This window comes from Chionomys nivalis, unplaced genomic scaffold (genome assembly GCF_950005125.1).
Source record: "Chionomys nivalis unplaced genomic scaffold, mChiNiv1.1 scaffold_61, whole genome shotgun sequence".
In the NCBI taxonomy this organism is placed as follows: domain Eukaryota; kingdom Metazoa; phylum Chordata; class Mammalia; order Rodentia; family Cricetidae; genus Chionomys; species Chionomys nivalis.
The window spans coordinates 959,465-985,734 of NW_026646926.1; positions in this window are offsets into that span (position 1 = coordinate 959,465).

A 26,270-nucleotide genomic window follows, 5' to 3' on the forward strand; every position below is an offset into this window, starting at 1 on the left:
CATCTCCCCCTTTTGTCTAAATAAGATAGAACCAAACCAAATACAACTATATACAATAATAACAAATAATAAATATAACAAACAATATTGAGAACAAAACTTTTGCTAAGCATTCTATCTCAAGGAGTCTAAATAACATAGAGAGTAACTACAATTATATAATCTTCAACTCCGTCAAAGATCTGAGAAGGGAATAAATATTACTTAACAATCGAGAGATATCCAAAATGTGCAACAATTGACAGAGACAACTGACTACCTGGGCAATCACCCAAAGTCTCGTTTGCAATGTTGAGTCAACCAACTTTGGCTAAGGCCTAACATAACTGGCATACCATTATTAAAGGCAAGGAACTTTCTTAGGACTATCCTACCCTGTCTTGGCAAGATAAGACAATCCTGTTTCATCCACTTAGGGATATTCTGTATCTTTGTCAGAAGTTGAGGTATGGGCTTTTCTTAACCCAAAGGCCAGTTCTGCCAAGAAGACAAGCTCCCAGTGGAGTGTCTTTGGTGCTCAACGTTCTCTCGGGAGTAGAGTGGTGTTGCCAGGAGTAATTGTGTCTCTTTGGCATAGAAATTTTAGGTTAGATTAAAGGCCATTTTCTACAGCTCTTCGAAGAGGCTGAAGATCATACTATCTATACTAAATATAATCTCTATGTAACTAAAAGACCTGATAAACTTAAAAATAAATATGACAAACATATAATTCTCAATACCTATCTAACTTTGAAGACTAAAAGAATAAACAACTGTGCAATATATGAAGACAATGATCTTCAACTGTAAACAATGTCATAGTATCAGAGGTAGAAATGTACAATGTAATATGGTAGATGTATCAATACAATATGGACAAAGTTATAAGCATACTCATACAAAAATAGAGGTAGGAACACTCATATTCAATATTCAACATATCAATATACAAGAAACAGTACCAGTACAATTTTCTATAGACAGTAATTCACAAATACCAATCATCCCAAAAAACCAGTTACCCCCTTCTTCTTCCTCTTCTTCTTCTTTTTTTTTTTCCAAAAAAAAATCACCCCATCCCCTCAACCCTAAACCAACCATTAAAAGATGTCCCCAACCCTGAGGGCAAACTCTGTTGGGAGAGGGGATGCCGTCCTCTAAGATTGCTTCTAGCTGACATGGGGGCGACGTTCTTCTTAGGGGGTCCTGTGAAAGCAAATGATGGTAAAATTTCCAAATTAACCTTTGACCTAAGAAAATTGTAACTAGTCTCAGAGCGTTTTGAGAAGGTCCGACCAGAGTGTTGTCAAAAATGTGCACCATTCGAAATTGTCTCTTGTAGTTGGTACCAAAAAACAGGTCTAATATTAGCGCTTTAAAAAAAAATCATGACGTCATTAAAACCAGATGGAGTTGATGTTGTGGGGCCCCATCTTCATCCTGGAAACTTCAAAGATTACTGTAGGAAAATTTGTTGCTTGTTATGGGAAATTTAAACATTAACAACAAGGACATATACTGACATACTGACATATAAAGAAAGACACAGATATGAGGAAAAGCAAAGAAAGTTTAAGACATATATATATATATATATATATATATATATATATATATATAATACTTACAGAACAAGTCCCTCCATCAGTAATTAAATATTAGGGGTACCTTAAATTCTTTGAAGATGGGTATTTTCCTGTGGAGATAAGAAGAGAACCCTGCCCCCAACCTATTTGTATTACTTACCATCAGTATGATTGCCATCCATGTGATTGAATTGTTATTTATCTTTCCCAACTGGCTTCTCTTCACCAAAACGAACCTTTATCAATTTTGATGGAATCCACAATTTTTCCTCACCTGTGGAGACAAGAGCAAATCCCCTTCCCCAACGCAGCACATCTCCTGGCTTCCATTGTGAGGTGAGCACATCCTTGAAATAAACTGGTTGATTTAGTTCAGTAGACTTTTCCATTATCCAATGTCTTTCTGCAGCCGATGTTCCCTTCTCATTAGCGTTGAGGAAATTCAAGGTTAACAAAGCATTATGTAACCTATTCCTGGGGGTGTTTTCCACCCCTTTCTGTTTGTTCAACATATCCTTTATAGTTCGATTTGATCTTTCTATGACTGCTTGACCTGTAGGATTGTATGGTATACCTGTAACATGCTTGATATTGTAATAATCAAAAAACCGTTTCATTTTCCTAGAGACATAAGCAGGACCATTATCTGTCTTTATTTGTGTAGGTATACCCATGATAGCCATGACTTCTAATAAATGAGTGATAACTGAATCAGCTTTTTCTGAACTTAAAGCCGTTGCCCACTGAAAGCCTGAATACGTGTCAATGGTGTGATGAACATATTTTAATTTGCCAAATTCTGCAAAGTGGAACACATCCATCTGCCAGATTTCATTCCTTTGGGTGCCCTTTGGATTAGCCCCTGCAGGCAGTGGCGTTTGGTTATAGAAAGAGCAAGTAGGGCATTTCTTTACAATCTCCCTAGCTTGTTGCCATGTAATAGAAAACTCTTTCTTCAAACCTTTGCTATTAACATGATGTTTTTTATGAAATTCAGAGGCTTGTAGCACACTACCAATCAATAATTGATCAATTTCTGCATTACCTTGTGCTAGAGGACCTGGCAGACCCGTATGGGATCGGATGTGTGTTATGTACATAGGGCAAAGCCTGTTCCTAATCAAATCTTGCACCTGGATAAACAAAGAGGTTAGTTCTGTATCATCAGGTATAAATTCAGCAGTTTCAATATGTAAAATAACTCTTTCTGCATATTGTGAATCAGTAACTATATTAATAGGTTCTTTAAAATCCCTTAGCACCATAAGAATGGCATATAATTCTGCCTTCTGGACAGAATCATAAGGACTTTGTTCCACCTTACCCAAGTCTTCTGATTTGTAACCTGCCTTCCCTGATTTATTGGCATCAGTATAGAACGTACGGGCTCCAGTTATTGGAGTATCACGGACGATTCGAGGAAGGATCCAAGAAGTTCTCTTTATGAAGTTAAGCCTCTTGCTTTTTGGATAGTTGTTATTAATGTCTCCCAAGAAATTAGCACAAGCTCTTTGCCATGGTTCATTATCTTCCCATAATTTCTTTAGTTCATCAGCAGTGAAAGGCACTATAATTTCTGCTGGGTCTATGCCTGCTAGTTGACTAGGTCTCAACTTGCCTTTTATAATTAACTCAGAGACTTTTTCTACAAAAGTTTTCAGTTTCTTACTTGGTTTATGTGGTAAAAAGATCCATTCCAAGATAATATCATCTCTCTGCATTAAAATTCCTGTAGGGGAAATTTTTGATGGTAGTATGACGAGAATACAGTCGAGCTCTGGATTTACCCTATCCACATGTGCCTGTTGTAATTTTTCCTCAATCATCGTCAGTTCCTTTTCTGCTTCAGCTGTTAATTCTCTGGGACTGTTTAAATCTTTGTCACCATCCAAGGTTTTGTTCAAATGAATTATTAGATCAGGTGTTATCCCAATAGCTGGCCGTAGACTGGAAATGTCCCCTAATAGTCTTTGAAAGTCATTAAGAGTCCGTAGGCGATCTCTCCTAATTTGTGCCTTTTGTGTCTTAATTTTTTGCAAACCTATTTTATAACCTAAATAATTAACAGAATCTCCCTTCTGAATCTTTTCAGGAGCAATTTGCAATCCCCATTTTGGTAAAAGTATTTTTATTTCTTCAAACAGTCTGTTCAAGGTATCCATGTTTGAATCGGATAACAAAATGTCGTCCATGTAATGATATACTATCGATTTGGGAAATTTCTTGCGTATTATTTGCAATGGTTGATTCACAAAATGTTGGCACAGGGAGGGGCTATTTAACATACCCTGGGGGAGGACGGTCCAGTGGTACCTCCTCGAAGGTTGAGAATTATTATAAGTAGGCACTGTGAAGGCAAATTTTTCTCTATCTTCTTTTTGTAAAGGTATAGTGAAAAAACAATCCTTTAAATCTATAACTATGAGAGGCCATCCTTTTGGCAATAAAGAGGGCAAAGGAATTCCAGATTGCAGAGGGCCCATAGGTTGAATAACCTTGTTGATAGCCCTGAGATCTGTCACCATTCTCCATTTACCTGATTTTTTCTTAACCACAAATACAGGAGAATTCCAAGGGCTGGTAGATTCTTCTATATGTCCAGCATCTAATTGCTCTTGTACCAACTGTTCTAAAGCCTGTAACTTTTCCTCAGCTAAAGGCCATTGCTTTGTCCATATTGGTTTCTCAGTCAACCATTTTAAAGGCAAGGCTGTTGGTATCTCTGAAGGGACATCAATTGCTTGTTCTTGTACAGCCCGAATGGCCAGTTTTCTCCGTTTGTAATATCTTTTAATATTATCCCCAGAAATATAGGCTCTAGAAGTAGCAGGAATGTTAATTTGGGTATTCCATTGTTGTCTATTAATCACGAAAGCTTTAGTAAGAATCGCACATGTGTTTCTTTGTAAAGACAAGCAGTTGTTTGCTATGTGTGAAAGCATTGTTAGAACTGAGTTCAGTGTTCTTTTTCTCGGTACAAGCTTTACTTTGAAAGATAATCATGTTCTTTGAAAGTTAAGGAATTTCAAGAAATCTCAAGTACCAATCACACATGCGTTTCTTTGTAAAGGCAAGCATTTGTTTGCTACGTGTGAAAGAAATGTTAGAACTGAGATCAGTGTTCCTTTTCTCAGTACAAGCTTTACTTGAAAGATAATCCTGTTCTTTTGCAAGTTTATTAAATTCACAAAAGCTTTAGTAAAACCCACATGTGATTCTTTGAAAAGACAAGCAGTGGTTTGCTACGTCTGAAAGCATTGTTAGAACTGAGATGAGTGTTCCTTTACTCAGTACAAGCTTTACATTGAAAGATAATCATCTTCTTTTGAAAGTTTATTAATTTCACGAAAGCTTTAGTAAGAAACGCACATGTGTTTCTTTGTAAAGACAAGCAGTTGTTCGCTACATGATAAAGCATTGTTGGAACTGAGTTCAGTGTTCCTTTTCTAATTACAAGCTTTACTTTGAAAGATAATCATGTTCTTTGAAAGTTTATTAATTTCAAGAAAGCTCAAGTACCAATCGCACATGTGTTTCTTTGTAAAGGCAAGTATTTGTTTGCTACGTGTGAAAGCATTGTTAGAACTGAGATCAGTGTTCCTTTTCTCAGTACAAGCTTTACTTTGAAAGTTAATCGCGTTCTTTTGCAAGTTTATTACTTTCACGAAAGCTTTAGTAAGAAACGCACAAGTGTTTCTTTGTAAAGACAAGCAGTTGTTTTCTGCATGTGAAAGCATTGTTAGAACTGAGATAAGTGTTCCTTTTCTCAGTACAAGCCTTACCTTGAAAGGTAATCACGTTCTTTTGCAGGTTTATTAATTTCACGAATGCTTTAGTAAGAAAAGCACATGTGTTTCTTTTTAAAGAAAAGCAGTTGTTTGCTACGTGTGAAAGCATTGTTAGAACTGAGATAAGTGTTCCTTTTCTCAGTACAAGCTTTACTTTGAAAGATAATCATGTTCCTTGAAAGTTTATTAATTTCAAGAAAGCTCAAGTACCAATCTCACATGTGTTTCTTTGTAAAGGCAAGCATTTGTTTGCTACGTGTGAAAGCATTGTTAGAACTGAGATCAGTGTTCCTTTTCTCAGTACAAGCTTTATTTGAAAGATAATCGCGTTCTTTTTCAAGTTTATTAATTGTATGTAATTTTAGTAAAAAGGCACATGTGTTTCTTTGTACAGACAAGCAGTTGTTTGCTACGTGTGAAAGCATACTTAAAACTGAGATCAGTGTTCCTTTTCTCAGTACAAGCTTTACTTTGAAAGATAATCGTGTTCTTTTGAAAATTTATTAATTTCACGAAAGCTTTAGTACCAAACGCACATGTGTTTCTTTGTAAAGACAAGCAGTTGTTTGGTAAGTTTGAAATCATTGTTAGAACTGAGATCTCTGTTCCTTTTCTCAGTACAAGCTTTACTTTGAAAGATAATCGCGTTCTTTGGAAAGTTTATTAGTTTCACGAAAGCTTTTTAAGAAACGCACATGTGTTTCTCTGGAAAGACAAGCAGTTGTTTGCTACATGTAAAATAGTACTTATAACTGAGATCAGTGTTCCTTTTCTCAGAACAAGCTTTACTTTGAAAGATAATCATGTTCTTTGAAAGTTTATTAATTTCAAAAAAGCTCAAGTACCAATCGCACATATGTTTCTTTGTAAAGACAAGCACTTGTTTGCTACGTGTGGAAGCATTGTTAGAACTGAGATCAGTGTTCCTTTTCTCAGTACAAGCCATACCTTGAAAGATAATCACGTACTTTTGCAAGTTTCTTAATTTCACGAATGCTTTAGTAAGAAAAGCACATGTGTTTCTTTTTAAAGACAAGCAGTTGTTTGCTACGTGTGAAAGCATTGTTAGAACTGAGATCAGTGTTCCTTTTCTGAGAACAAGCTTTACTTTGAAAGATAATCATGTTCTTTTGAAAGTTTATTAATTTCACGAAAGCTTTAATAAGAAACGCACATGTGTTTCTTTGTAAAGACAAGCAGCTGTTTGCTACATGATGAAGCATTGTTAGAATGGAGTTCAGTGTTCCTTTTCTCAGTACAAGCTTTACTTTGAAAGATGATCATGTTCTTTGAAAGTTTATTAATTTCAAGAAAGCTCAATTACCAATCGCACATGTGTTTCTTTGTAAAGGCAAGCATTTGTTTGCTACGGGTGAAAGCATTGTTAGAACTGAGATCAGTGTTCCTTTTCTCAGTACAAGCTTTACTTTGTAAGATAATCACGTTCCTTTGCAAGTTTATTAATTTCACGAAAGCTTTAGTACCAAACACACATGTGTTTCTTTTTAAAAACAAGCAGCTGTTTGTTACGTGTGATAGCATTGTTAGAACTGAGATCAGTGTTCCTTTTCTCAGTACAAGCTTTACTTTGAAAGATAATCGCGTTCTTTTGCAAGTTTATTAATTTCACAAAAGCTTTAGTAAAAACGCACATGTGTTCTTTGTAAAGACAAGCAGTTGTTTGCTACGTGTGAAAGCATTGTTAGAACTGAATTGAGTGTTCCTTTTCTCAGTACAAGCTTTACATTGAAAGATAATCATCTTCTTTTGAAAGTTTATTAATTTCACGAAAGCTTTAGTAAGAAACGCACATGTTTTTCTTTGTGAAGACAAGCAGTTGTTTGCTACATGATAAAGCATTGTTGGAATTGAGTTCAGTGTTCCTTTTCTCAGTACAAGCTTTACTTTGAAAGATAATCATGTTCTTTGAAAGTTTAGGAATTTCAAGAAAGCTCAAGTACCAATCACACATGCATTTCTTTGTAAAGGCAAGCATTTGTTTGCTACGTGTAAAAGCATGGTTAGAACTGAGATCAGTGTTCCTTTTCTCAGTACAAGCTTTACTTGAAAGATAATCGCGTTCTTTTGCAAGTTTATTAATTTCACAAAGCTTTAGTAAAAACGCACATGTGTTCTTTGTAAAGACAAGCAGTGGTTTGCTACGTGTGAAAGCATTGTTAGAACTGATATGAGTGTTCCTTTTCTCAGTACATGCTTTACATTGAAAGATAATCATCTTCTTTTGAAAGTTTATTAATTTCACGAAAGCTTTAGTAAGAAACGCACATGTTTTTCTTTGTAAAGACAAGCAGTTGTTTGCTACATGATAAAACATTGTTGGAATTGAGTTCAGTGTTCCTTTTCTCAGTACAAGCTTTACTTTGAAAGATAATCATGTTCTTTGAAAGATTATTAATTTCAAGAAAGCTCAAGTACCAATCGCACATGTGTTTCTTTGTAAAGGCAAGTATTTGTTTGCTACGTGTGAAAGCATTGTTCGAACTGAGTTCAGTGTTCCTCTTCTCAGTACAAGCTTTACTTGAAAGATAATAATGTTCTTTCAAAATTTATTAATTTCAAGAGAGCTAAAGTACCAATCGCACATGTGTTTCTTTGTAAAGGCAAGTATTTTTTTCCTACATGTGAAAGCATTGTGAGAACTGAGATCAGTGTTCCTTTTCTCAGTAAAAGCTTTATTTTGAAAGATAATTGCGTTCTTTTGCAAGTTTATTAATTTCACGAAAGCTTTAGTAAGAAACGCAAATTTGTTTCTTTTTAAAGACAAGCAGTTGTTTCCCACATGTGAAAGCATTGTTGGAACTGAGATCAGTGTTCCTTTTCTCAGTACAAGCTTTACGTTGAAACATATCGCGGTCTTTTGAAAGTTTATTAATTTCACGAAAGCTTTAGTAAGAAACGAACATGTGTTTCTTTCTAAAGACAAGCAGTTGTTTGCTACCTGTAAAAGAATTGTTAGAACTGAGATCAGTGTTCCTTTCCTGAGTACAAGCTTTACTTTGAAAGATAATCATGTTCTTTTGAAAGTTTATTAATTTCACGAAATCTTTAGTAAGAAACGCACATGTGTTTCTTTGTAAAGACAAGCAGCTGTTTGCTACATGATAAAGCATTGTTAGAATTGAGTTCAATGTTCTTTTTCTCAGTACAAGCTTTACTTTGAAAGATGATCATGTTCTTTGAAAGTTTATTAATTTCAATAAAGCTCAATTACCAATCACACATGTGTTTCTTTGTAAAGGCAAGCATTTGTTTGCTACGTGTGAAAGCATTGTTAGAACTGAGATCAGTGTTCCTTTTCTCAGTACAAGCTTTACTTTGTAAGATAATCACGTTCCTTTGCAAGTTTATTAATTTCACGAATGCTTTAGTACCAAACACACATGTGTTTCTTTTTAAAAACAAGCAGCTGTTTGTTACGTGTGATAGCATTGTTAGAACTGAGATCAGTGTTCCTTTTCTCAGTACAAGCTTTACTTTGAAAGATAATCGCGTTCTTTTGCAAGTTTATTAATTTCACAAAAGCTTTAGTAAAAACGCACATGTGTTCTTTGTAAAGACAAGCAGTTGTTTGCTACGTGTGAAAGCATTGTTAGAACTGATATGAGTGTTCCTTTTCTCAGTACAAGCTTTACATTGAAAGATAATCATCTTCTTTTGAAAGTTTATTAATTTCACGAAAGCTTTAGTAAGAAACGCACATGTTTTTCTTTGTGAAGACAAGCAGTTGTTTGCTACATGATAAAGCATTGTTGGAATTGAGTTCAGTGTTCCTTTTCTCAGTATAAGCTTTACTTTGAAAGATAATCATGTTCTTTGAAAGTTTAGGAATTTCAAGAAAGCTCAAGTACCAATCACACATGCATTTCTTTGTAAAGGCAAGCATTTGTTTGCTACACGTAAAAGCATGGTTAGAACTGAAATCAGTATTCCTTTTCTCAGTACAAGCTTTACTTGAAAGATAATCGCGTTCTTTTGCAAGTTTATTAATTTCACAAAGCTTTAGTAAAAACGCACATGTGTTCTTTGTAAAGACAAGCAGTGGTTTGCTACGTGTGAAAGCATTGTTAGAACTGATATGAGTGTTCCTTTTCTCAGTACATGCTTTACATTGAAAGACAATCATCTTCTTTTGAAAGTTTATTAATTTCACGAAAGCTTTAGTAAGAAACGCACATGTTTTTCTTTGTAAAGACAAGCAGTTGTTTGCTACATGATAAAACATTGTTGGAATTGAGTTCAGTGTTCCTTTTCTCAGTACAAGCTTTACTTTGAAAGATAATCATGTTCTTTGAAAGATTATTAATTTCAAGAAAGCTCAAGTACCAATCGCACATGTGTTTCTTTGTAAAGGCAAGTATTTGTTTGCTACGTGTGAAAGCATTGTTAGAACTGAGTTCAGTGTTCCTCTTCTCAGTACAAGCTTTACTTGAAAGATAATAAAGTTCTTTCAAAGTTTATTAATTTCAATAGAGCTAAAGTACCAATCGCACATGTGTTTCTTTGTAAAGGCAAGCATTTGTTTGCTACATGTGAAAGCATTGTTAGAACTGAGATCAGTGTTCCTTTTCTCAGTACAAGCTTTACTTGAAAGATTATCGCATTATTTTGCAAGTTTATTAATTTCACGAATGCTTTAGTAAAAACGCACATGTGTTTTTTGTAAAGACAAGCAGTGGTTTACTACGTGTGAAAGCATTGTGAGAACTGAACAGTGTTCCTTTTCTCAGGACAAGTTTTACGTTGAAAGATAATCGCGTTCTTTTAATACTTTATTAATTTCACGAAAGCTTTAGTAAGAAACGCACATGTCTTTCTTTGTAAAGACAAGCAGTTGTTTGCTACGTGTGAAAGCGTTGTTAGAACTGAGATCAGTGTTCCTTTTCTCAGTACAAGCTTTACTTTGAAAGATAATCGCGTTCTTTTGCAAGTTCATTACTTTCATGAAAGCTTTAGTAAGAAACGCACATGTGTTTCTTTGTGAAGACAAGCAGTTGTTTGCTACGTGTGAAAGCATTGTTAGAACTGAGATCAGTGTTCCTTTTCTCAGTACAAGCTTTACTTTGAAAGATAATCAAGTTCTTTTGAAAGTTTATTAATTTCACGGAAGCTTTAGTAAGAAACGTACATGTGTTTCTTTGTAAAGACAAGCAGTGGTTTGGTAAGTGTGAAAGCATTGTTAGAACTGAGATCAGTGTTCCTTTTCTCAGAACAAGCTTTACTTTGAAAGATAATCACGTTCTTTTGAAAGTTTATTAATTTCACGAAAACTTTAGTAAGAAACGCACATGTGCTTCTTTGTAAAGACAAGCAGTTGTTTTACGTGTGAAAGCATTGTTCGAACTGAGATCAGTGTTCCTTTTCTCAGTACAAGATTTACTTTGAAAGATAATCGTGTTACTTTGAAAGTTTATTAATTTTACGAAAGCTTTAGTAAGAAACGCACATGTGTTTCTTTGTAAAGACAAGCAGTTGTTTGCTACGTGTAAAAGAATACTTAGAACTGAGATCAGTGTTCCTTTTCTCAGAACAAGCTTTACTTTGAAAGATTATTACATTCTTTTGAAAGTTTATTAATTTCACGAAAGCTTTAGTAAGAAACGCACATGTGTTTCTTTGTAAAGACAAGCAGTTGTTTTCTACGTGTAAAAGAATTGTTACAACTGACATCAGTGTTCCTATTCTCAGTACAAGTTTTACGTTGAAATATAATCAAGTTCGTTTGAATGTTTATTAATTTCTTGAAAGCTTTAGTAAGAAAGGCACATGTGTTTTTTGTAAAGACAAGCAGTTTTTTCCTACATGTGAAAGCATTGTTAGAACTGAGATCAGTGTTCCTTTTCTAAGTACAAGCTTTACTTGAAAGATAATCGCGTTGTTTTGCAAGATTATTAATTTCACGAAAGCTTTAGTAAAAACGCACATGTGTTTCTTTATAAAGACAAGCAGTGGTTTGCCACCTGTGAATGCATTGTTAGAACTGAGATCAGTGTTGCTTTTTTCAGTAAAAGCTTCACTTTGAAAGATAATCGCGTTCTTTTGAAAGTTTATTAATTTCATGAAAGCTTTAGTACCAAACGCACATGTGTTTCTTTTTAAAGACAAGCAGTTGTTTTCTACGTGTGAAAGAATTGTTACAACTGACATCAGTGTTCCTATTCTCAGTACAAGCTTTATTTTGAAATATAATCAAGTTCGTTTGCATGTTTATTAATTTCATGAAAGCTTTAGTAAGAAAGGCACATGTGTTTTTTGTAAAGACAAGCTGTTGTTTGCTACATGTGAAAGCATTGTTAGAACTGAGTTCAGTGTTCCTCTTCTCAGTACAAGCTTTACTTGAAAGATAATAATGTTCTTTCAAAGTTTATTAATTTCAAGAAAGCTAAAGTACCAATCGCACATGTGTTTCTTTGTAAAGACAAGCATTTGTTTGCTACATGTGAAAGCATTGTTAGAACTGAGATCAGTGTTACTTTTCACAGTACAAGCTTTACTTTGAAATATAATCGTGTTCTTTTGAATGTTTATTAATTTCATGAAAGCTTTAGTAAGAACCGCACATGTGTTTTTTGTAAAGACAAGCAGTTGTTTGCTACGTCTGAAAGTGTGGTGGCGCAAATGAATGTAGACAGATTATATAGATATATACAGCTTTAATAAGGAAATAAACTTACAGGACCACAGGTTTCCGCGGTGTACCGGAAAAGCGGAGCAAAAGAAAAGGGCTGCTGGGCTCACGCCTGGCAGATTTATCCGTAAACATTAGCCCGAGGCGAACACGCCCCCAATGGGTGGGCCTATGTCCCTACATCTCCCCCTTTTGTCTAAATAAGATAGAACCAAACCAAATACAACTATATACAATAATAACAAATAATAAATATAACAAACAATATTGAGAACAAAACTTTTGCTAAGCATTCTATCTCAAGGAGTCTAAATAACATAGAGAGTAACTACAATTATATAATCTTCAACTCCGTCAAAGATCTGAGAAGGGAATAAATATTACTTAACAATCGAGAGATATCCAAAATGTGCAACAATTGACAGAGACAACTGACTACCTGGGCAATCACCCAAAGTCTCGTTTGCAATGTTGAGTCAACCAACTTTGGCTAAGGCCTAACATAACTGGCATACCATTATTAAAGGCAAGGAACTTTCTTAGGACTATCCTACCCTGTCTTGGCAAGATAAGACAATCCTGTTTCATCCACTTAGGGATATTCTGTATCTTTGTCAGAAGTTGAGGTATGGGCTTTTCTTAACCCAAAGGCCAGTTCTGCCAAGAAGACAAGCTCCCAGTGGAGTGTCTTTGGTGCTCAACGTTCTCTCGGGAGTAGAGTGGTGTTGCCAGGAGTAATTGTGTCTCTTTGGCATAGAAATTTTAGGTTAGATTAAAGGCCATTTTCTACAGCTCTTCGAAGAGGCTGAAGATCATACTATCTATACTAAATATAATCTCTATGTAACTAAAAGACCTGATAAACTTAAAAATAAATATGACAAACATATAATTCTCAATACCTATCTAACTTTGAAGACTAAAAGAATAAACAACTGTGCAATATATGAAGACAATGATCTTCAACTGTAAACAATGTCATAGTATCAGAGGTAGAAATGTACAATGTAATATGGTAGATGTATCAATACAATATGGACAAAGTTATAAGCATACTCATACAAAAATAGAGGTAGGAACACTCATATTCAATATTCAACATATCAATATACAAGAAACAGTACCAGTACAATTTTCTATAGACAGTAATTCACAAATACCAATCATCCCAAAAAACCAGTTACCCCCTTCTTCTTCCTCTTCTTCTTCTTTTTTTTTTTCCAAAAAAAAATCACCCCATCCCCTCAACCCTAAACCAACCATTAAAAGATGTCCCCAACCCTGAGGGCAAACTCTGTTGGGAGAGGGGATGCCGTCCTCTAAGATTGCTTCTAGCTGACATGGGGGCGACGTTCTTCTTAGGGGGTCCTGTGAAAGCAAATGATGGTAAAATTTCCAAATTAACCTTTGACCTAAGAAAATTGTAACTAGTCTCAGAGCGTTTTGAGAAGGTCCGACCAGAGTGTTGTCAAAAATGTGCACCATTCGAAATTGTCTCTTGTAGTTGGTACCAAAAAACAGGTCTAATATTAGCGCTTTAAAAAAAAATCATGACGTCATTAAAACCAGATGGAGTTGATGTTGTGGGGCCCCATCTTCATCCTGGAAACTTCAAAGATTACTGTAGGAAAATTTGTTGCTTGTTATGGGAAATTTAAACATTAACAACAAGGACATATACTGACATACTGACATATAAAGAAAGACACAGATATGAGGAAAAGCAAAGAAAGTTTAAGACATATATATATATATATATATATATATATATATATTAATACTTACAGAACAAGTCCCTCCATCAGTAATTAAATATTAGGGGTACCTTAAATTCTTTGAAGATGGGTATTTTCCTGTGGAGATAAGAAGAGAACCCTGCCCCCAACCTATTTGTATTACTTACCATCAGTATGATTGCCATCCATGTGATTGAATTGTTATTTATCTTTCCCAACTGGCTTCTCTTCACCAAAACGAACCTTTATCAATTTTGATGGAATCCACAATTTTTCCTCACCTGTGGAGACAAGAGCAAATCCCCTTCCCCAACGCAGCACATCTCCTGGCTTCCATTGTGAGGTGAGCACATCCTTGAAATAAACTGGTTGATTTAGTTCAGTAGACTTTTCCATTATCCAATGTCTTTCTGCAGCCGATGTTCCCTTCTCATTAGCGTTGAGGAAATTCAAGGTTAACAAAGCATTATGTAACCTATTCCTGGGGGTGTTTTCCACCCCTTTCTGTTTGTTCAACATATCCTTTATAGTTCGATTTGATCTTTCTATGACTGCTTGACCTGTAGGATTGTATGGTATACCTGTAACATGCTTGATATTGTAATAATCAAAAAACCGTTTCATTTTCCTAGAGACATAAGCAGGACCATTATCTGTCTTTATTTGTGTAGGTATACCCATGATAGCCATGACTTCTAATAAATGAGTGATAACTGAATCAGCTTTTTCTGAACTTAAAGCCGTTGCCCACTGAAAGCCTGAATACGTGTCAATGGTGTGATGAACATATTTTAATTTGCCAAATTCTGCAAAGTGGAACACATCCATCTGCCAGATTTCATTCCTTTGGGTGCCCTTTGGATTAGCCCCTGCAGGCAGTGGCGTTTGGTTATAGAAAGAGCAAGTAGGGCATTTCTTTACAATCTCCCTAGCTTGTTGCCATGTAATAGAAAACTCTTTCTTCAAACCTTTGCTATTAACATGATGTTTTTTATGAAATTCAGAGGCTTGTAGCACACTACCAATCAATAATTGATCAATTTCTGCATTACCTTGTGCTAGAGGACCTGGCAGACCCGTATGGGATCGGATGTGTGTTATGTACATAGGGCAAAGCCTGTTCCTAATCAAATCTTGCACCTGGATAAACAAAGAGGTTAGTTCTGTATCATCAGGTATAAATTCAGCAGTTTCAATATGTAAAATAACTCTTTCTGCATATTGTGAATCAGTAACTATATTAATAGGTTCTTTAAAATCCCTTAGCACCATAAGAATGGCATATAATTCTGCCTTCTGGACAGAATCATAAGGACTTTGTTCCACCTTACCCAAGTCTTCTGATTTGTAACCTGCCTTCCCTGATTTATTGGCATCAGTATAGAACGTACGGGCTCCAGTTATTGGAGTATCACGGACGATTCGAGGAAGGATCCAAGAAGTTCTCTTTATGAAGTTAAGCCTCTTGCTTTTTGGATAGTTGTTATTAATGTCTCCCAAGAAATTAGCACAAGCTCTTTGCCATGGTTCATTATCTTCCCATAATTTCTTTAGTTCATCAGCAGTGAAAGGCACTATAATTTCTGCTGGGTCTATGCCTGCTAGTTGACTAGGTCTCAACTTGCCTTTTATAATTAACTCAGAGACTTTTTCTACAAAAGTTTTCAGTTTCTTACTTGGTTTATGTGGTAAAAAGATCCATTCCAAGATAATATCATCTCTCTGCATTAAAATTCCTGTAGGGGAAATTTTTGATGGTAGTATGACGAGAATACAGTCGAGCTCTGGATTTACCCTATCCACATGTGCCTGTTGTAATTTTTCCTCAATCATCGTCAGTTCCTTTTCTGCTTCAGCTGTTAATTCTCTGGGACTGTTTAAATCTTTGTCACCATCCAAGGTTTTGTTCAAATGAATTATTAGATCAGGTGTTATCCCAATAGCTGGCCGTAGACTGGAAATGTCCCCTAATAGTCTTTGAAAGTCATTAAGAGTCCGTAGGCGATCTCTCCTAATTTGTGCCTTTTGTGTCTTAATTTTTTGCAAACCTATTTTATAACCTAAATAATTAACAGAATCTCCCTTCTGAATCTTTTCAGGAGCAATTTGCAATCCCCATTTTGGTAAAAGTATTTTTATTTCTTCAAACAGTCTGTTCAAGGTATCCATGTTTGAATCGGATAACAAAATGTCGTCCATGTAATGATATACTATCGATTTGGGAAATTTCTTGCGTATTATTTGCAATGGTTGATTCACAAAATATTGGCACAGGGAGGGGCTATTTAACATACCCTGGGGGAGGACGGTCCAGTGGTACCTCCTCGAAGGTTGAGAATTATTATAAGTAGGCACTGTGAAGGCAAATTTTTCTCTATCTTCTTTTTGTAAAGGTATAGTGAAAAAACAATCCTTTAAATCAATAACTATGAGAGGCCATCCTTTTGGCAATAAAGAGGGCAAAGGAATTCCAGATTGCAGAGGGCCCATAGGTTGAATAACCTTGTTGATAGCCCTGAGATCTGTCACCATTCTCCATTTACCTGATTTTTTCTTAACCACAAATACAGGAGAATTCCAAGGGCTGGTAGATTCTTCTATATGTCCAGCATCTAATTGCTCTTGTACCAACTGTTCTAAAGCCTGTAACTTTTCCTCAGCTAAAGGCCATTGCTTTGTCCATATTGGTTTCTCAGTCAACCATTTTAAAGGCAAGGCTGTAGGTATCTCTGAAGGGACATCAATTGCTTGTTCTTGTACAGCCCGAATGGCCAGTTTTCTCCGTTTGTAATATCTTTTAATATTATCCCCAGAAATATAGGCTCTAGAAGTAGCAGGAATGTTAATTTGGGTATTCCATTGTTGTTTATTAATCACGAAAGCTTTAGTAAGAATCGCACATGTGTTTCTTTGTAGAGACAAGCAGTTGTTTGCTATGTGTGAAAGCATTGTTAGAACTGAGTTCAGTGTTCTTTTTCTCGGTACAAGCTTTACTTTGAAAGATAATCATGTTCTTTGAAAGTTAAGGAATTTCAAGAAATCTCAAGTACCAATCACACATGCGTTTCTTTGTAAAGGCAAGCATTTGTTTGCTACGTGTGAAAGAAATGTTAGAACTGAGATCAGTGTTCCTTTTCTCAGTACAAGCTTTACTTGAAAGATAATCCTGTTCTTTTGCAAGTTTATTAAATTCACAAAAGCTTTAGTAAAACCCACATGTGATTCTTTGAAAAGACAAGCAGTGGTTTGCTACGTCTGAAAGCATTGTTAGAACTGAGATGAGTGTTCCTTTTCTCAGTACAAGCTTTACATTGAAAGATAATCATCTTCTTTTGAAAGTTTATTAATTTCACGAAAGCTTTAGTAAGAAACGCACATGTGTTTCTTTGTAAAGACAAGCAGCTGTTTGCTACATGATAAAGCATTGTTAGAATTGAGTTCAGTGTTCCTTTTCTCAGTACAAGCTTTACTTTGAAAGATGATCATGTTCTTTGAAAGTTTATTAATTTGAATAAAGCTCAATTACCAATCACACATGTGTTTCTTTGTAAAGGCAAGCATTTGTTTGCTACGTGTGAAAGCATTGTTAGAACTGAGATCAGTGTTCCTTTTCTCAGTACAAGCTTTACTTTGAAAGTTAATCGCGTTCTTTTGCAAGTTTATTACTTTCACGAAAGCTTTAGTAAGAAACGCACAAGTGTTTCTTTGTAAAGACAAGCAGTTGTTTTCTTCATGTGAAAGCATTGTTAGAACTGAGATAAGTGTTCCTTTTCTCAGTACAAGCTTTACCTTGAAAGGTAATCACGTTCTTTTGCAGGTTTATTAATTTCACGAATGCTTTAGTAAGAAAAGCACCTGTGTTTCTTTGTAAAGACAAGCAGTTGTTTGCTACGTGTGAAAGCATTGTTAGAACTGAGATCAGTGTTCCTTTTCTCAGTACAAGCTTTACTTTGAAAGATAATCGCGTTCTTTTTCAAGTTTATTAATTGTATGTAATTTTAGTAAAAAGGCACATGTGTTTCTTTGTACAGACAAGCAGTTGTTTGCTACGTGTGAAAGCATACTTAAAACTGAGATCAGTGTTCCTTTTCTCAGTACAAGCTTTACTTTGAAAGATAATCGTGTTCTTTTGAAAATTTATTAATTTCACGAAAGCTTTAGTACCAAACGCACATGTGTTTCTTTGTAAAGACAAGCAGTTGTTTGGTAAGTTTGAAATCATTGTTAGAACTGAGATCTCTGTTCCTTTTCTCAGTACAAGCTTTACTTTGAAAGAAAATAGCGTTCTTTGGAAAGTTTATTAGTTTCACGAAAGCTTTTTAAGAAACGCACATGTGTTTCTCTGGAAAGACAAGCAGTTGTTTGCTACATGTAAAATAGTACTTATAACTGAGATCAGTGTTCCTTTTCTCAGAACAAGCTTTACTTTGAAAGATAATCATGTTCTTTGAAAGTTTATTAATTTCAAGAAAGCTCAAGTACCAATCGCACATATGTTTCTTTGTAAAGACAAGCACTTGTTTGCTACGTGTGGAAGCATTGTTAGAACTGAGATCAGTGTTCCTTTTCTCAGTACAAGCCATACCTTGAAAGATAATCACGTACTTTTGCAAGTTTCTTAATTTCACGAATGCTTTTAAGAAAAGCACATGTGTTTCTTTTTAAAGAAAAGCAGTTGTTTGCTACGTGTGAAAGCATTGTTAGAACTGAGATCAGTGTTCCTTTTCTGAGAACAAGCTTTACTTTGAAAGATAATCATGTTCTTTTGAAAGTTTATTAATTTCACGAAAGCTTTAATAAGAAACGCACATGTGTTTCTCTGTAAAGGCAAGCAGCTGTTTGCTACATGATGAAGCATTGTTAGAATGGAGTTCAGTGTTCCTTTTCTCAGTACAAGCTTTACTTTGAAAGATGATCATGTTCTTTGAAAGTTTACTAATTTCAAGAAAGCTCAATTACCAATCGCACATGTGTTTCTTTGTAAAGGCAAGCATTTGTTTGCTACGGGTGAAAGCATTGTTAGAACTGAGATCAGTGTTCCTTTTCTCAGTACAAGCTTTACTTTGTAAGATAATCACGTTCCTTTGCAAGTTTATTAATTTCACGAAAGCTTTAGTACCAAACACACATGTGTTTCTTTTTAAAAACAAGCAGCTGTTTGTTACGTGTGATAGCATGGTTAGAACTGAGATCAGTGTTCCTTTTCTCAGTACAAGCTTTACTTTGAAAGATAATCGCGTTCTTTTGCAAGTTTATTAATTTCACAAAAGCTTTCGTAAAAACGCACATGTGTTCTTTGTAAAGACAAGCAGTTGTTTGCTACGTGCGAAAGCATTGTTAGAACTGATATGAGTGTTCCTTTTCTCAGTACAAGCTTTACATTGAAAGATAATCATCTTCTTTTGAAAGTTTATTAATTTCACGAAAGCTTTAGTAAGAAACGCACATGTTTTTCTTTGTGAAGACAAGCAGTTGTTTGTTACATGATAAAGCACTGTTGGAATTGAGTTCAGTGTTCCTTTTCTCAGTACAAGCTTTACTTTGAAAGATAATCATGTTCTTTGAAAGTTTAGGAATTTCAAGAAAGCTCAAGTACCAATCACACATGCATTTCTTTGTAAAGGCAAGCATTTGTTTGCTACGTGTAAAAGCATGGTTAGAACTGAGATCAGTGTTCCTTTTCTCAGTACAAGCTTTACTTTAAAGATAATCGCGTTCTTTTGCAAGTTTATTAATTTCACAAAGCTTAAGTAAAAACGCACATGTGTTCTTTGTAAAGACAAGCAGTGGTTTGCTACGTGTGAAAGCATTGTTAAAACTGATATGAGTGTTCCTTTTCTCAGTACATGCTTTACATTGAAAGATAATCATCTTCTTTTGAAAGTTTATTAATTTCACGAAAGCTTTAGTAAGAAACGCACATGTTTTTCTTTGTAAAGACAAGCAGTTGTTTGCTACATGATAAAACATTGTTGGAATTGAGTTCAGTGTTCCTTTTCTCAGTACAAGCTTTACTTTGAAAGATAATCATGTTCTTTGAAAGATTATTAATTTCAAGAAAGCTCAAGTACCAATCGCACATGTGTTTCTTTGTAAAGGCAAGTATTTGTTTGCTACGTGTGAAAGCATTGTTAGAACTGAGTTCAGTGTTCCTCTTCTCAGTACAAGCTTTACTTGAAAGATAATAATGTTCTTTCAAAGTTTATTAATTTCAAGAGAGCTAAAGTACCAATCGCACATGTGTTTCTTTGTAAAGGCAAGTATTTTTTCCTACATGTGAAAGCATTGTGAGAACTGAGATCAGTGTTCCTTTTCTCAGTAAAAGCTTTATTTTGAAAGATAATTGCGTTCTTTTGCAAGTTTATTAATTTCACGAAAGCTTTAGTAAGAAACGCAAATTTGTTTCTTTTTAAAGACAAGCAGTTGTTTCCCACATGTGAAAGCATTGTTGGAACTGAGGTCAGTGTTCCTTTTCTCAGTACAAGCTTTACGTTGAAACATATCGCGGTCTTTTGAAAGTTTATTAATTTCACGAAAGCTTTAGTAAGAAACGAACATGTGTTTCTTTCTAAAGACAAGCAGTTGTTTGCTACCTGTAAAAGAATTGTTAGAACTGAGATCAGTGTTCCTTTCCTGAGTACAAGCTTTACTTTGAAAGATAATCATGTTCTTTTGAAAGTTTATTAATTTCACGAAATCTTTAGTAAGAAACGCACATGTGTTTCTTTGTAAAGACAAGCAGCTGTTTGCTACATGATAAAGCATTGTTAGAATTGAGTTCAGTGTTCTTTTTCTCAGTACAAGCTTTACTTTGAAAGATGATCATGTTCTTTGAAAGTTTATTAATTTCAATAAAGCTCAATTACCAATCACACATGTGTTTCTTTGTAAAGGCAAGCATTTGTTTGCTACGTGTGAAAGCATTGTTAGAACTGAGATCAGTGTTCCTTTTCTCAGTACAAGCTTTACTTTGTAAGATAATCACCTTTCTTTGCAAGTTTATTAATTTCACGAAAGCTTTAGTACCAAACACACATGTGTTTCTTTTTAAAAACAAGCAGCTGTTTGTTACGTGTGATAGCATTGTTAGAACTGAGATCAGTGTTCCTTTTCTCAGTACAAGCTTTACTTTGAAAGATAATCGCGTTCTTTTGCAAGTTTATTAATTTCACAAAAGCTTTAGTAAAAACGCACATGTGTTCTTTGTAAAGACAAGCAGTTGTTTGCTACGTGTGAAAGCATTGTTAGAACTGATATGAGTGTTCCTTTTCTCAGTACATGCTTTACATTGAAAGACAATCATCTTCTTTTGAAAGTTTATTAATTTCACGAAAGCTTTAGTAAGAAACGCACATGTTTTTCTTTGTAAAGACAAGCAGTTGTTTGCTACATGATAAAACATTGTTGGAATTGAGTTCAGTGTTCCTTTTCTCAGTACAAGCTTTACTTTGAAAGATAATCATGTTCTTTGAAAGATTATTAATTTCAAGAAAGCTCAAGTACCAATCGCACATGTGTTTCTTTGTAAAGGCAAGTATTTGTTTGCTACGTGTGAAAGCATTGTTAGAACTGAGTTCAGTGTTCCTCTTCTCAGTACAAGCTTTACTTGAAAGATTATCGCATTATTTTGCAAGTTTATTAATTTCACGAATGCTTTAGTAAAAACGCACATGTGTTTTTTGTAAAGACAAGCAGTGGTTTACTACGTGTGAAAGCATTGTGAGAACTGAACAGTGTTCCTTTTCTTAGTACAAGTTTTACGTTGAAAGATAATCGCGTTCTTTTAATACTTTATTAATTTCACGAAAGCTTTAGTAAGAAACGCACATGTCTTTCTTTGTAAAGACAAGCAGTTGTTTCCTACGTGTGAAAGCATTGTTAGAACTGAGATCAGTGTTCCTTTTCTCAGTACAAGCTTTACTTTGAAAGATAATCGCGTTCTTTTGCAAGTTTATTACTTTCATGAAAGCTTTAGTAAGAAACGCACATGTGTTTCTTTGTGAAGACAAGCAGTTGTTTGCTACGTGTGAAAGCATTGTTAGAACTGAGATCAGTGTTCCTTTTCTCAGTACAAGCTTTACTTTGAAAGATAATCAAGTTCTTTTGAAAGTTTATTAATTTCACGGAAGCTTTAGTAAGAAACGTACATGTGTTTCTTTGTAAAGACAAGCAGTGGTTTGGTAAGTGTGAAAGCATTGTTAGAACTGAGATCAGTGTTCCTTTTCTCAGAACAAGCTTTACTTTTAAAGATAATCACGTTCTTTTGAAAGTTTATTAATTTCACGAAAACTTTAGTAAGAAACACACATGTGCTTCTTTGTAAAGACAAGCAGTTGTTTTACGTGTGAAAGCTTTGTTCGAACTGAGATCAGTGTTCCTTTTCTCAGTACAAGATTTACTTTGAAAGATAATCGTGTTATTTTGAAAGTTTATTAATTTTACGAAAGCTTTAGTAAGAAACGCACATGTGTTTCTTTGTAAAGACAAGCAGTTGTTTGCTACGTGTAAAAGAATACTTAGAACTGAGATCAGTGTTCCTTTTCTCAGAACAAGCTTTACTTTGAAAGATTATTACATTCTTTTGAAAGTTTATTAATTTCACGAAAGCTTTAGTAAGAAACGCACATGTGTTTCTTTGTAAAGACAAGCAGTTGTTTTCTACGTGTAAAAGAATTGTTACAACTGACATCAGTGTTCCTATTCTCAGTACAAGTTTTACGTTGAAATATAATCAAGTTCATTTGAATGTTTATTAATTTCTTGAAAGCTTTAGTAAGAAAGGCACATGTGTTTTTTGTAAAGACAAGCAGTTTTTTCCTACATGTGAAAGCATTGTTAGAACTGAGATCAGTGTTCCTTTTCTAAGTACAAGCTTTACTTGAAAGATAATCGCGTTGTTTTGCAAGATTATTAATTTCACGAAAGCTTTAGTAAAAACGCACATGTGTTTCTTTATAAAGACAAGCAGTGGTTTGCCACCTGTGAATGCATTGTTAGAACTGAGATCAGTGTTACTTTTTTCAGTAAAAGCTTCACTTTGAAAGATAATCGCGTTCTTTTGAAAGTTTATTAATTTCATGAAAGCTTTAGTACCAAACGCACATGTGTTTCTTTTTAAAGACAAGCAGTTGTTTTCTACGTGTGAAAGAATTGTTACAACTGACATCAGTGTTCCTTCTCTCAGTACAAGATTTACTTGAAAGATAATCGCGTTCTTTTGCAAGTTTATTAATTTCATGAAAGCTTTAGTAAGAAACGCACATGTGTTTCTTTGTGAAGACAAGCCGTTGTTTGCTACATGTGTAAGCATTGTTAGAACTGAGATCAGTGTTCCTTTTCTCAGTACAAGCTTTACATTGAAAGATAATCATCTTCTTTTGAAAGTTTATTAATTTCATGAAAGCTTTAGTAAGAAACGCACATGTGCTTCTTTGTAAAGACAAGCAGGTGTTTGCTACATGATAAGGCATTGTTGGAACTGAGTTCAGTGTTCCTTTTCTCAGTACAAGCTTTACTTTGAAAGATAATCATGTTCTTTGAAAGTTTATTAATTTAAAGAAAGCTCAAGTCCAATCGCACATGTGTTTCTTTGTAAAGGCAAGTATTTGTTTGCTACGTGTGAAAGCATTGTTAGAACTGAGATCAGTGTTCCTTTTCTCAGTACAAGCTTTACTTTGAAAGATAATCCCGTTCTTTTGCTAGTTTATTACTTTCACGAAAGCTTTAGTAAGAAACGCACATGTGTTTCTTTGTGAAGACAAGCAGTTGTTTGCTACGTGTGAAAGCATTGTTAGAACTGAGATCAGTGTTCCTTTTCTCAGTACAAGCTTTACTTTGAAAGATAATCCTGTTCTTTTGAGTGTTTATTAATTTCATGAAAGCTTTAGTAAGAAACGCACATGTGTTTTTTGTAAAGACAAGCAGTTGTTTGCTACGTCTGAAAGTGTGGTGGAGCAAATGAATGTAGACAGATTATATACATCTATACAGCTTTAATAAGGAAATAAACTTACAGGACCACAGGTTTCCGCGGTGTACCGGAAAAGCGGAGCAAAAGAAAAGGGCTGCTGGGCTCACGCCTGGCAGATTTATCCGTAAACATTAGCCCGAGGCGAACACGCCCCCAATGGGTGGGCCTATGTCCCTACATCTCCCCCTTTTGTCTAAATAAGATAGAACCAAACCAAATACAACTATATACAATAATAACAAATAATAAATATAACAAACAATATTGAGAACAAAACTTTTGCTAAACATTCTATCTCAAGGAGTCTAAATAACATAGAGAGTAACTACAATTATATAATCTTCAACTCCGTCAAAGATCTGAGAAGGGAATAAATATTACTTAACAATCGAGAGATATCCAAAATGTGCAACAATTGACAGAGACAACTGACTTACCTGGGCAATCACCCAAAGTCTCGTTTGCAATGTTGAGTCAACCAACTTTGGCTAAGGCCTAACATAACTGGCATACCATTATTAAAGGCAAGGAACTTTCTTAGGACTATCCTACCCTGTCTTGGCAAGATAAGACAATCCTGTTTCATCCACTTAGGGATATTCTGTATCTCTGTCAGAAGTTGAGGTATGGGCTTTTCTTAACCCAAAGGCCAGTTCTACCAAGAAGACAAGCTCCCAGTGGAGTGTCTTTGGTGCTCAACGTTCTCTCGGGAGTAGAGTGGTGTTGCCAGGAGTAATTGTGTCTCTTTGGCATAGAAATTTTAGGTTAGATTAAAGGCCATTTTCTACAGCTCTTCGAAGAGGCTGAAGATCATACTATCTATACTAAATATAATCTCTATGTAACTAAAAGACCTGATAAACTTAAAAATAAATATGACAAACATATAATTCTCAATACCTATCTAACTTTGAAGACTAAAAGAATAAACAACTGTGCAATATATGAAGACAATGATCTTCAACTGTAAACAATGTCATAGTATCAGAGGTAGAAATGTACAATGTAATATGGTAGATGTATCAATACAATATGGACAAAGTTATAAGCATACTCATACAAAAATAGAGGTAGGAACACTCATATTCAATATTCAACATATCAATATACAAGAAACAGTACCAGTACAATTTTCTATAGACAGTAATTCACAAATACCAATCATCCCAAAAAACCAGTTACCCCCTTCTTCTTCCTCTTCTTCTTCTTTTTTTTTTTCCAAAAAAAAATCACCCCATCCCCTCAACCCTAAACCAACCATTAAAAGATGTCCCCAACCCTGAGGGCAAACTCTGTTGGGAGAGGGGATGCCGTCCTCTAAGATTGCTTCTAGCTGACATGGGGGCGACGTTCTTCTTAGGGGGTCCTGTGAAAGCAAATGATGGTAAAATTTCCAAATTAACCTTTGACCTAAGAAAATTGTAACTAGTCTCAGAGCGTTTTGAGAAGGTCCGACCAGAGTGTTGTCAAAAATGTGCACCATTCGAAATTGTCTCTTGTAGTTGGTACCAAAAAACAGGTCTAATATTAGCGCTTTAAAAAAAATCATGACGTCATAAAAACCAGATGGAGTTGATGTTGTGGGGCCCCATCTTCATCCTGGAAACTTCAAAGATTACTGTAGGAAAATTTGTTGCTTGTTATGGGAAATTTAAACATTAACAACAAGGACATATACTGACATACTGACATATAAAGAAAGACACAGATATGAGGAAAAGCAAAGAAAGTTTAAGACATATATATATATATATATATATATATATATATATAAATTAATACTTACAGAACAAGTCCCTCCATCAGTAATTAAATATTAGGGGTACCTTAAATTCTTTGAAGATGGGTATTTTCCTGTGGAGATAAGAAGAGAACCCTGCCCCCAACCTATTTGTATTACTTACCATCAGTATGATTGCCATCCATGTGATTGAATTGTTATTTATCTTTCCCAACTGGCTTCTCTTCACCAAAACGAACCTTTATCAATTTTGATGGAATCCACAATTTTTCCTCACCTGTGGAGACAAGAGCAAATCCCCTTCCCCAACGCAGCACATCTCCTGGCTTCCATTGTGAGGTGAGCACATCCTTGAAATAAACTGGTTGATTTAGTTCAGTAGACTTTTCCATTATCCAATGTCTTTCTGCAGCCGATGTTCCCTTCTCATTAGCGTTGAGGAAATTCAAGGTTAACAAAGCATTATGTAACCTATTCCTGGGGGTGTTTTCCACCCCTTTCTGTTTGTTCAACATATCCTTTATAGTTCGATTTGATCTTTCTATGACTGCTTGACCTGTAGGATTGTATGGTATACCTGTAACATGCTTGATATTGTAATAATCAAAAAACCGTTTCATTTTCCTAGAGACATAAGCAGGACCATTATCTGTCTTTATTTGTGTAGGTATACCCATGATAGCCATGACTTCTAATAAATGAGTGATAACTGAATCAGCTTTTTCTGAACTTAAAGCCGTTGCCCACTGAAAGCCTGAATACGTGTCAATGGTGTGATGAACATATTTTAATTTGCCAAATTCTGCAAAGTGGAACACATC